General features: G+C 38.2%; 1 long non-coding RNA gene across 1 annotated transcript in view; it reads left to right on the forward strand.

Annotated features, from left to right (window-relative positions):
• Positions 1–6,041, forward strand: part of LOC129547992 (uncharacterized) — a 438,730-nt gene extending 432,689 nt beyond the window's left edge. Inside the window, exon 4 of the long non-coding RNA XR_008684190.2 lies at positions 5,439–6,041. This is a non-coding gene — a long non-coding RNA (uncharacterized LOC129547992). The remainder of the gene's footprint in view (positions 1–5,438) is intronic.
• Positions 6,042–10,817: the final 4,776 nt, after the last annotated feature.

Genomic DNA, 10,817 nt, shown 5'->3' on the forward strand with positions numbered 1-10,817 from the left:
GCTGAAGATACTGAAACAGAATTAGTCTTATTTACCTGATTTGTGAAAACTGGTAAAAGGGCAAGGTGGGGTTAGAAGCCAGAGCCTAAAAGGAAACAGAACAGTGAGTTAAGAATCTGTGAACATTCACATGTACTTACAGCAAGCTCCTAAGTGGCAAATCTCACTAATTAGGTATAATTGGGGTGATGGCCACTTGGAATTGCTATGAAATCTGAAGTGTGGATACTTTTGTAGGCGACATAGCAGTATTGTTTCAAGAGGAAAGACCAATAGTGAATGACTTTCCCAGGGTGGCAAGGTCCTGCTGGAGCTGCTAAGGGGCAGGGATACTACTCAGGGTGTACCAATCACTGTAAAGCAGTTTGATGCTGAAAAGCTAAACCATCTCCTTCTATCTTGTCTTTGCTGTTAATGCAACTATTTTCTTCAAGAATGCTAGAAAACTTTGAGCCCAAGCTGTTTTTTGAGGAACACATCTCACAATATCGGTAACCAATCCTGATGCTGAGAAAGACGGAAGACAAAAGGAGAAGGGGTAGCAGAGGGTGAGAAGGTTAGACAGCATCACCAGCTCAGTGGACACAGATGTGAGCAAATTCTGGGAGATAGTGGAGGACAGAAGGGCCTAGCGTGGTGCTATAGTCCATGGGGTCACAAAGGGTTTGACACAACTTAGCTACTGAACAACAAAAACATCAACAAAAAAGATCTTAAAAGCTTTTACTGTTACAAGTGAGCAAAGTCTGAAAAGTAAAACATACACATGTATGTTTATATAAGTGTGTGTGAGTGTGGGGACCTACATATGTAAAACTTAACCTTGCCATCTACTTTATTGGTATAGCATATTTGATGGAATAAACTGAACTCTAGGAGGCAAATCTGATCTCCAAATGTTTGTTTTGTGGTTTTTCTCCTTGGGTGTATTGGGAAGCTCTAGACACAATGACCAGGGTCTTTCCTCACTAATGCATTTTCTGATGACTCTTGAACTAATAAAGACTTCATTTGGAAGCTCTGTTTTATCATCATCTGGTCCCTAAATGTAGGTTGAACAGGAGAACAGTATTCATGTCCAAACCTATTTCAACAGCAGCTCATAACCAAAATGGATCTTAACAGAATTTTCAAGTCCAAAGCACTTGTTTAATTCCACGTCCGTCACTTTTAAGAGTGAGGTGCCTGTAAAAGGATACACTAATTCAGGAGGGTTGCAAATGTCTTTGTGTGTTTTGGCTGGGGTCACTGCACAGATGGCTTGCTCAGAGATCCTGGAAAAGAAGATGACCTGAAGAAGACTGCCCGGAGGAAGAAAGGAAGACAAGACAAGAACTGACCTCAAGTACATTCTCACCAGACACTGAATGATACACGTGACGTTTGTGATATGTGAAAGGTCACCTTTTCATTGAGACTTTGCTCACCACCCTATTTAAAATTATACCTCCCCCTCTTTAATTTCTCTCCTTAGCATTTATCACTTTGCACTATAAAATTTACATATTTTACTTTCTGTGTCCTACTAGAATGTAAGTAAGCTTCACGAGAGTAGGAATTTTGCCCATTTCTCACTCCTTTATCTCTGGTGACCAGAATTTTGTCTGATAGGTAGTACATACTCAGCAAATCAATGCCAAATGAGTGAATACAAATATATATGGGTACAAGCTCATATTTTGAGTGTCAGTGAACTCAGCTAGGCTGGATTCTCTTTGAATCTCAGTTTCTTAATTCTTGAAATGCAGACAGTGGTAGTTCCTTCCCCATAAGGCTATTGTAATGACAAAAAAGGCACCTGTGAGGACAACATTGATGTGGTCCCTAGCACCCTGTACGTGCTCCAAAATTGTTGGCGATGATTATTGATATTGTCTTTATTCCTAAACCATAAACTAGTGCAGAACAAATATCCAACGAATATACAGAATTCTGCATCTGTGTATTTTTCTCCATCTTTACTAAGAGCACTGACATAGGGCTAGAAAGAAACTTATTGGTGAAGAAGCTACCTTACCCTTGCTCATGTTTTGGAAAACACTATCTTAGGATTGGAGAGTAGGGACGGCCTCTTAGATGTGATCCCATGAAGGGCAATGTGTAGCAGCTGGCCTGTCTGCCTCTGAGTTGTACTCTTTGTAAATCAAAGGATATTTGGGTCTCAGGCTGTCCACTGTGTTAGCTTTCTGAGGCCTTAAACACATTTTAAAAGCAATTATTTTGCTTCTAGCTTTGGGAAGAAGGACATGAAGAGCAGCCTGGTGGAGGCAAAGCTCATATTTCAAGGCATGTCAGGATGGAGATCGATGAAACGCAGATAACAGTGGAAATGGATGTAAAACATAACCTCAGGTAGACTCATGACCAGGCCCACACACAGCCCTCAACCCACTTCAGACTTGAGAGGAAATGGAGCCACAACATTCAAAACAGGGACACAGTTTCAGAATGAAGGAAAGCTCAATAACACAAAATCCCCAGGATTTCTGGAAAAAATGGTCATGTCTTGGCATTGTGCTGCCCTGGGGTTTTATGAGCGTAAATGTTTCCAAATAATGTTTATTTTCTTACTTCCTGTTCTTTGTATTTAATGTCTCTGTTAGAATTTACAGTAAAAGCTACTTTCTAAATGTCCTTATTCTATGCCTAAGTGCTTGTTGCAACAAACTCTTGAAACAGGGAGTATTGTGCATGTGCCCATTTCACAGCTAGGGCCTCAAAGAGGTTAAATCACAAGGTCATACACTTAGTAAGTAGTTTAGTCAAAACTGGCCTAGGTCTCTCTGGCTCCAGCTCGTCCACAACTAAATACTCTGCTCTAGACCATAACACCACAAACTAAATTTGGTTCCCAAGGATATTCTTGCAATTCCTTGTACTTTTTCTTCATACCATTGAACTTAATTTGTAAATAAACATATAAATATGTGATTAGTTGTCTAATACCTGCCTCAGTACTACACAAGATCTGTCAAATATGTAATTAAACATAAAGTGGAATAAACTGAGATTTCAGATTAAGATCAAATTTTATTTAGTTTTTTAAAATAAATTAAAAGCACCCCAAACTCTTCTATTTAGCAATTTTCTCCTTCTCAAAATAAAATCAGTTTGTAAGAGTTTCTAATAATTCTTTGCATAGTTATTCCACAATAACATGGGAAATTCAAACAACTGTACAATGTATCCATTTATTATTTATTGTTTGACTCTTCCACTAAACAGCTGCCAGTATATATCTATCATGTACCCTTTTACCTCTTTTTATTTCCAATTCTTAGTAGGCACTACACTAATATTTGTGGAACAAACCAAACAAAAATACTGTTGATGGACTTAACACAAATCCTATCAAAATACCCATGACTTTTCACAGAACCAGAGCAAGTCATACTAAAATTTTTATGGAACCAAAAAGATCACATATAGCCAAAGTCATCTTGAGAAAAAAAGAACAAAGCTGGAGGTATCATGCTCCCTGACTTCAGACTATACTACAAAGTATAGTAATCAAAACAGGATGGTACTGGCACAAAAGCAGACTTAAAGATAAGTGATACAGAATAGAAAGCCCAGAAATAAACCTAAGTACATAGGTTTAATTAACCTATGACAAAGAAGGAAAGAATGTACAAACAAAAAAAGACAGTTTCTTTAATGAATGGTGCTGGGAAAATTGAACAGCTATATGTAAAAGGATGAAATTAGAACATTTCCTCACAGCATATACAAAAATAAACTCAAAATGAATTAAAGACCTAAATGTAGGCCTGAAATCATAAAACTCTCAAAAGAGAATATGGGCAGAACACCATGTGACGCAAATGGTAGCTATATTCCTGGGGTTCTATCTCTTGAGGCAAAAGAAACAAAAGCAAAAATAAGCAAATGGAACCTACAAAACAAAGTTCCTAATTAAATGGAACTTAAAAGTTTTTGTACAGCAAAGGAAACCACCAACAAAATGAAAACAACTTATAGAATGGGAAAAAATATTTGCAAATGATATGACTGATAAGAGGTTAATATTCAAAATATATAGACAGTGCATACAACTCAATATCAAAAAAAATTTTTTAAATGGGCAGATAACCTGAATAGACATTTTTCCAAAGAAAACATAGAGATGGCTAACAGGCACATAAAAATATGTTCAACATTGCCAATTATCTGAGAAATGTAAATCAAAATCACAATGAGACAATGCCATACACATCCACCAGAATGGTTATCATAAAAAAAAAACCTACAAATAACTAACAGCTAACAAATGTCAACAAGAATGTAAAGAAAAGGGAATCCTAATATACTGTTGATGGGAGTATACCCATAAACTAGTGCAGCCATTATGGAAAGCAACATAGAGTTTCCTCAAAAAACTAAAATTAGAATTACCAGATAATTCAGCAATTTCACTGCTGGGTACATATTCAGAGAAAACAGGAACACTAATCTGAAAAGTGAATGTACTCCAGTGTTCACAGAAGCTTTATTTACCATAACCAGGAGATGGAAGCAACCTAAATGTCTATCAACATATGAATGGATAAAGAAAAGGTGGTATAGATACACAGTGGAATATTACTCAGCCTTAAAAAATGAAATACTGCAATGTGCAGCAATTATGCTTAGTGAAATAAATCAAAGAAAGACAAATACTGTTACCACATGTGGAATCTAGAAACTAAAATAAATGAATATACTGAATACATAACAAAATAGAAATAGATTCACAGATATAGAAAATAAGCTAGTGGCTACTAGTGGGGAGAAGGAAAAGGGGAGGGCCCAAGGGTATGGGTTTAAGTGGTACAAACTGCTATGTATAGAATAAATAAATAACAAAGATATATTATACAACACAGAGAATATAGCTATGACTTTATAATAACTTTAAAAGGAGTATAATCTATAAAAATATTGAAACATCTTGTCATATACCTGAAACTAATATAACAAGTCAACTAACTATATTTCAATTAAAAGGAAATACTATTGACAAGTGGTTGATATTTTAATGAAAGTAAAAATTTATCTTTATAACATATATATCTTTTCTGATTGGTATGAATTTAGAGATTTTTCAGAACAAGTTACTTTGTGACTTTTTAACATTTAAGACACAACAGAATCATGTCAATTGATTCAAGGAAGAAACTCTGGTCATGAACCCAGGCTAAAGAGAAAAAGCCTAGCTGTTTTAGTTAGGTTTTCCCAAACAAAGTCGGGAGGTAAACCACAGCTTCTGACCACATATTTAAACATTCAGAAAACTGGCTGAAATTGCTTACATGTAAACAGCAAGAGATTAATACTGTGCTTTTGATTTTAATGAGTTCTGTGAGATTTCACCACACAATAAGCTAAAATGATTGTTTTCAGAAATAAAGAGAAGCAATGTAAGAATTTATCATATCCTTCATTTATCCTTCTCTCAGAAATGAAAAAAAAGACAAAACAAAACCCAAAACAGACCAAACAAGAAGCAAAGAACAAAAGAATCTGGAAGAAAGGATTGATGATGAATTACAGGAATGGAGAAATGTGCTATGAAGCACGGAGAAAAGCATTCCAGCAAAATGAAAGGGAAATCCTGAATGAAAGCTGGGAATGCAGGGTGAGCATGAAGAAATGGTCAGAACTGGATACCAAGGCAGAGGAACTGAGCTCCCAGCTGGTGAGTCAGATGTTGCAATAATCCAATTTTAATTATACGTGAGTCTCATCTTTGCTATTTGTTTAATTTTCTTCTCCTCTGCAAATACAGAGACAGCTGTTTCCCTTTTGACACAATTATCTTTGTTGAGAAGCTTTCGAAACTTCCCTTTGAAAGATCTGCAGAACTTACAAGAAGCCTGAACATATTAAGTGACAGATCTTTTAGATTTCAGACAAGGAAAGCATTTCACTCAAGTCCTTGAATCTAAAGCCAGAGGGTCAGGGATGGTGGAATAAAACACTTTGAGATTCAATGTAGAATGAAAAGTGGAACTTATTTGATGCTGGGAATCAACAACTTGACCATGAGCTTAATTACACTATGAGGGGAAAATTGAACCAAGGTGTCAACCCGGCAACCAATCAGATTGTCATTATGGGGAATTTGAACTAAGCTATTTAGAGTCTATAGTCAACTGGTGATGAACACTGGATCATAAAGTCTAACAGATTTAGTACTAGTGGTCAGGTAGGCCACGCTAACTGAGAGACAGAAACAGAAAACTGAGGACCTCAGTCAGGAAAGAGAAAAAATTAAAAGACACAAAACCAGGGTTTCCCAGGTGGCACTAGCACTAAAGAACCCATCTGGCAATGTAAGACATAAGAGACATGGGCTCGATTCCTGGGTTGGGAAGATCCCCTGGAGGAGGGCATGGCAATCCACTCCAGTATTCTTGCCTGGAAATCCTAAGGACAGAGGAGCTACTGTCCACAGGGTTGCAAAGAGCCAGACACGACTGAAGCGACTTAGCATGCAAACAGAAAGGAAGAAAAAGACAGAATGGGTAGCCCCAGAGAGAAGTATCTTCCTTTCTTATCAACTTGCCGCCTCTAGTCTCATGAAGACTCAGTATCCAAATTCATGACAAAGATACAATGGTCAATTTTATTGAGCACATATACAAGGCATTATACATAATACATACGATGTTTCATTATTTCCTAAAACAACCCTAGGAAGTAAGAACTGTTATTTTTTCCCATTTTAAGGATGACACAGTGAAGCTGAGAGATGTAGTGATTTGCCTTATGATGAGTAAATGGTAGTAAAGTTTATTTCTGATTCTAAGGCTCTCACTGTTAAGCCCAACTATACACTACTTGTTGTATCCTTAAATTACCTTCTTTACTTGAACGAACTTGAGAGTATCTTTTTATAGAAACCAGTCATCCCTACTTAAGACAGAAATGAACAAGTTCAAGATGTTGACACAGAGACACTTTTGTGGCTTAAAAGCCCATAATCAAGTAGAAACATTAAAAAAGATCAGTGGTGACCAGGGGTTGGGATGGGAAGATGAAGAGATGGCATACAGAGGATTTTTAGGTCAGTGAAACTACCGTGGAACTATGACAATGGTGGATTGGTGTCATTTTACATTTGTCATTATACATCTGTTCAAACCAATAATACACACACCATCTAAGGCAGTTCCTTTTGCCATGAACCCAAAATTGCTCTAAAAAATAAAGCTCACTAATGCAAAAAGTCCTTTTGGGTATAAAGATTCAGCTTTTAATATTTTTTCTACTTCCCTTTCCTCCTTTCTAAATTTTTACATTCAGCAAGTTGATTGGTATAAACCACATTTCTTGCTAAATCTGAAGTTCCATTTTTCTCTCCAAATTGTGTTCTGACCCATGAAAGAAGATATCAAGTAATTTTTTTTTTTAATTGAGTGGGAGAAAGACAGGGAGAGGGGATACTTTCAGTAAAAAAGCAAACAATGCTGAGGAAGTCAGATGCTTATGTTTACTACCAAGTAGATGTCAGAGGACATTTACATTTGCCAGATTCTTTGTGTGTGTAGCTTTAAAGCTGTCCAGCTGCATCAGATGGACACAGCATGACTACGGTCATACTCTGCTCTACCTCTCACTCTGCACATCAGATTGCCTGCATATAAATGAAGGCCAGGACACTCATTTAAATGCAGTACTGGATGTGCCTTGTGAACAAGCTATCTAAGGAAATACTCCTTTCCACACACTGGATTTTCCACCTCTTTCATTTGGCTATGTAGGATTTCTGCTGTAGAGGAGTAAAGAGAAACCTGAAGGAAGCTCAATATAGGGAAAATGGTATCTATCTGATCTGAGCCTGGAGTGCCCATTGGCTAGTCATGTGATTTTGAGCCAGACGTGAGTCTGATGAAACGTGAGACCTGCCTGATGAAACTGAAAATCACATTATTCACATCACAGGGTAAGGTAATAATGAGACTGTCACTGGGATAGAGTGTCTTGAACGTATTGGATGATTGTTAACAATAGTTTCAAGTAAGAGCCTTAAACCCCACCTTATCTAAAGGAACAAATGTAGGGATTTACTGTGCACACAGCACTAGCTTTCTTAAGTAATTATCATGATCTCACAGTCACTCTTGGGTCTTTGCATTCGCACAATCACAGAAAGTTCTGGACAAGATCTCAGGATGACTGCAGTGCAAAGTACTACCCATTGTCCAGCCTCAGGCCTCTGTGTGGACATGGAGCAGGTTCACCCAGAAAAGGGGAGGAGGATGGGTTGCAGGCATTACAGGGGTCCCAGAGGACACAAGAGGGTGCTGAATGGGGCTATTTCTACCCCCTTAACTGAGATGAAATGATGGGTTCCTTGATCTAGTCATACATTCTTTTGTTTGCCACATCTCAGGCAAGTTTTTCATAACCTATTTAGGTACACATATACATTTATATGAAAAATACGTTTTGTAAAAGAATAAGTCCTCAACAAATGAGCCTTTCAGCAGAGAATATATAGTATTCGAAGTCTTCCTTCCCCCTAGTAGGTTGACCGCCTATTTCTAAGAAGGGACACCCAACTTGAGAACAATGGCTGCAGTTTGTGTTCATCAGCTTCTCATGGGAGGAAACACAGTCACGGAACCAAGATAAGGTGCCTCAAAGCAAAGCAGAGAATTTTCTGGAATCAGGGAGCGACGGGTCCTTGGAGCTCAGGAGCAAACGTCAGAAGTCGCATACGAAGGGCTGACTGAGATCACCTGCAAACTAGGAGCACTGTGTCAGCATACGGGTGTAGTGACCAGGAGTTAGAAAAGAAAAAGAACCTTTTGGACCATGTGGGGAAGAATGAAAATAAAAATGTCATCGAGTTTCAGCAAAGGGTGCAAAGAGATCCAGCATGAGAACCCATCATTAGCAGTGAGGAATGGAATCAGCTGAGGCTGTAGTATCGCAGAAGACAAGCGGAACTCAAGAAATAGGAGGACAAGTCATGTGGTGTGGCCAAAAGAATAAGCAAATAAATAAAACAAGAAACTGGAAGAAAATGACAACGACTCCTGTTTAAATACTCCATGGGCAGATAACACTGCTTTAGAAAGACATTTTCAAGGGCTAAAAGACATAAAGTGGAGACAAGATGAAGTTCACCAGCTGATGAATCTTACCAAAATCGTAGCTCACCTTTCTTTAGGCAAAACAATAAACAACAACTAAAAAGGACACCCACAACCCCCTGTGACGGTTGTTGAAACTTCTAGTTTTCCACGTTTTTATTTTAGGTTGAATTTTTAAAATAAAAGTTATTAAGGTCATTCTGGGTGTTTAAGCAGAGAAACTCAAAGATGAATGAAGGGTATGATGGTGAAGATGGATGTCTGCAGCCCCACCAAGAGCCTACCCAATGTGGCTGACACTTGTAGCAACATGGCATTAAAAGTTGCCACTGCAGAGAAATGGAGAAAATCCAGTGCATCACACACACTTGGGGCCTGGAGGAGAGATTATAAATGGAAATATGAGACCTAAGGAGAGATGAGGATAAAAAGAGACAAAAGACTAGGGAGACTGTAGAATTTATCATCCAAACAAGGCTGGGACTATTTGGGGAGTAAACATGGGCACTGTTAATAATGACATAACATGTAAATTGGACTGCCTTGGGTAACCTGGGACATATGGATTCTCTACCAAAAGCCAACATGCTTTGGCTTTATGTAGGCCCTGATCAAGAGAAGGAAATGACAACCCACTCTGGTATTCTTGCCTGGAGAATTCCATGGACAGAGGAGCCTGGTGGGCTACAGTCCATGGGGTTGGAAGAGTTGGACACAACTGAGTGACTAATGCACATGCACACAGGCCCTATCAAGCCTGGGAAGCTAAGATTAGGCCTCTGGTGACGACTGCCCTGATTCAAACACTCATACTGCTGCTTACTGACTATGACTGCTGCCCACTGACTGTGGGCAGGTTGTGGTTATTTAAACTCTCCTGAGTTTTCCCCACTTGAAATGTTAGTATCTGCCTCATAGAGTTGCTGGAGTGATGAAAGGAATTCATTTTTAAAATCTGAGTACAGTGCCTGGCATCTAGTAGTCAGTCAAGAACAACAACAATATTATTATCATCATCATGCTGTCATGAATGTTATGTATATTATGACTGGAATCCTAAGAAGTATTTCATGCAAATGGCTGAGAGGAGTATAGCGGAAGAGATGGAGAAAAGAAATACATTAATTTTCCTAGAACAAAATTGTGTCATAACACTTCATGGAATATGACAAGCAAAAATATCAATTCCAATCTCGCTATTTTTTTTAATGATGTGGCTACCTGAATAAATATGAAGTTACTGATACAAAAGTTATGGTTATCATGTTTATAAATGTAATAGTACCATAATCCAGGTTACTGTGGGGAAAGATAAACTCTAGGAAAAGAAATTTCTCTTTGTTGTAGAATCAGCATTTCAACTTAAGTGCTCTACCATTTTATTTATTTATTTATGAGGGACTTCCCTGGTAGTTCAGTTAGTCAAGAATCCGCCTACTATGCAGGAGACCCAGGTTTAGTCCCTGGGTTGGAAAGATCCCCTGGAGGAGGAAATGGCAACCTACTCCAGTATTCTTGCCTAGAGAATCCCATGGAGAGAGGAGCCTGGCGGGTTACAGTCCATGGGGTTACAAGAGTTGGACACGACTTAGCGACTAAACCACCACCACAATTTTATTTAAGCAGGAAACTCTAAATGATGAGGCAATCCTTTAACTGGTTACCCATGAAATACATGAAATTTCTAGGTTTCATTTCAAAACCTGTTTTCTCTCCCACTGTTTTGATTCTTTA

This window comes from Moschus berezovskii, chromosome 24 (assembly GCF_049115385.1).
Source record: "Moschus berezovskii isolate FMDL1 chromosome 24, NW_MosBer_1.0, whole genome shotgun sequence".
NCBI lineage: Eukaryota > Metazoa > Chordata > Mammalia > Artiodactyla > Moschidae > Moschus > Moschus berezovskii.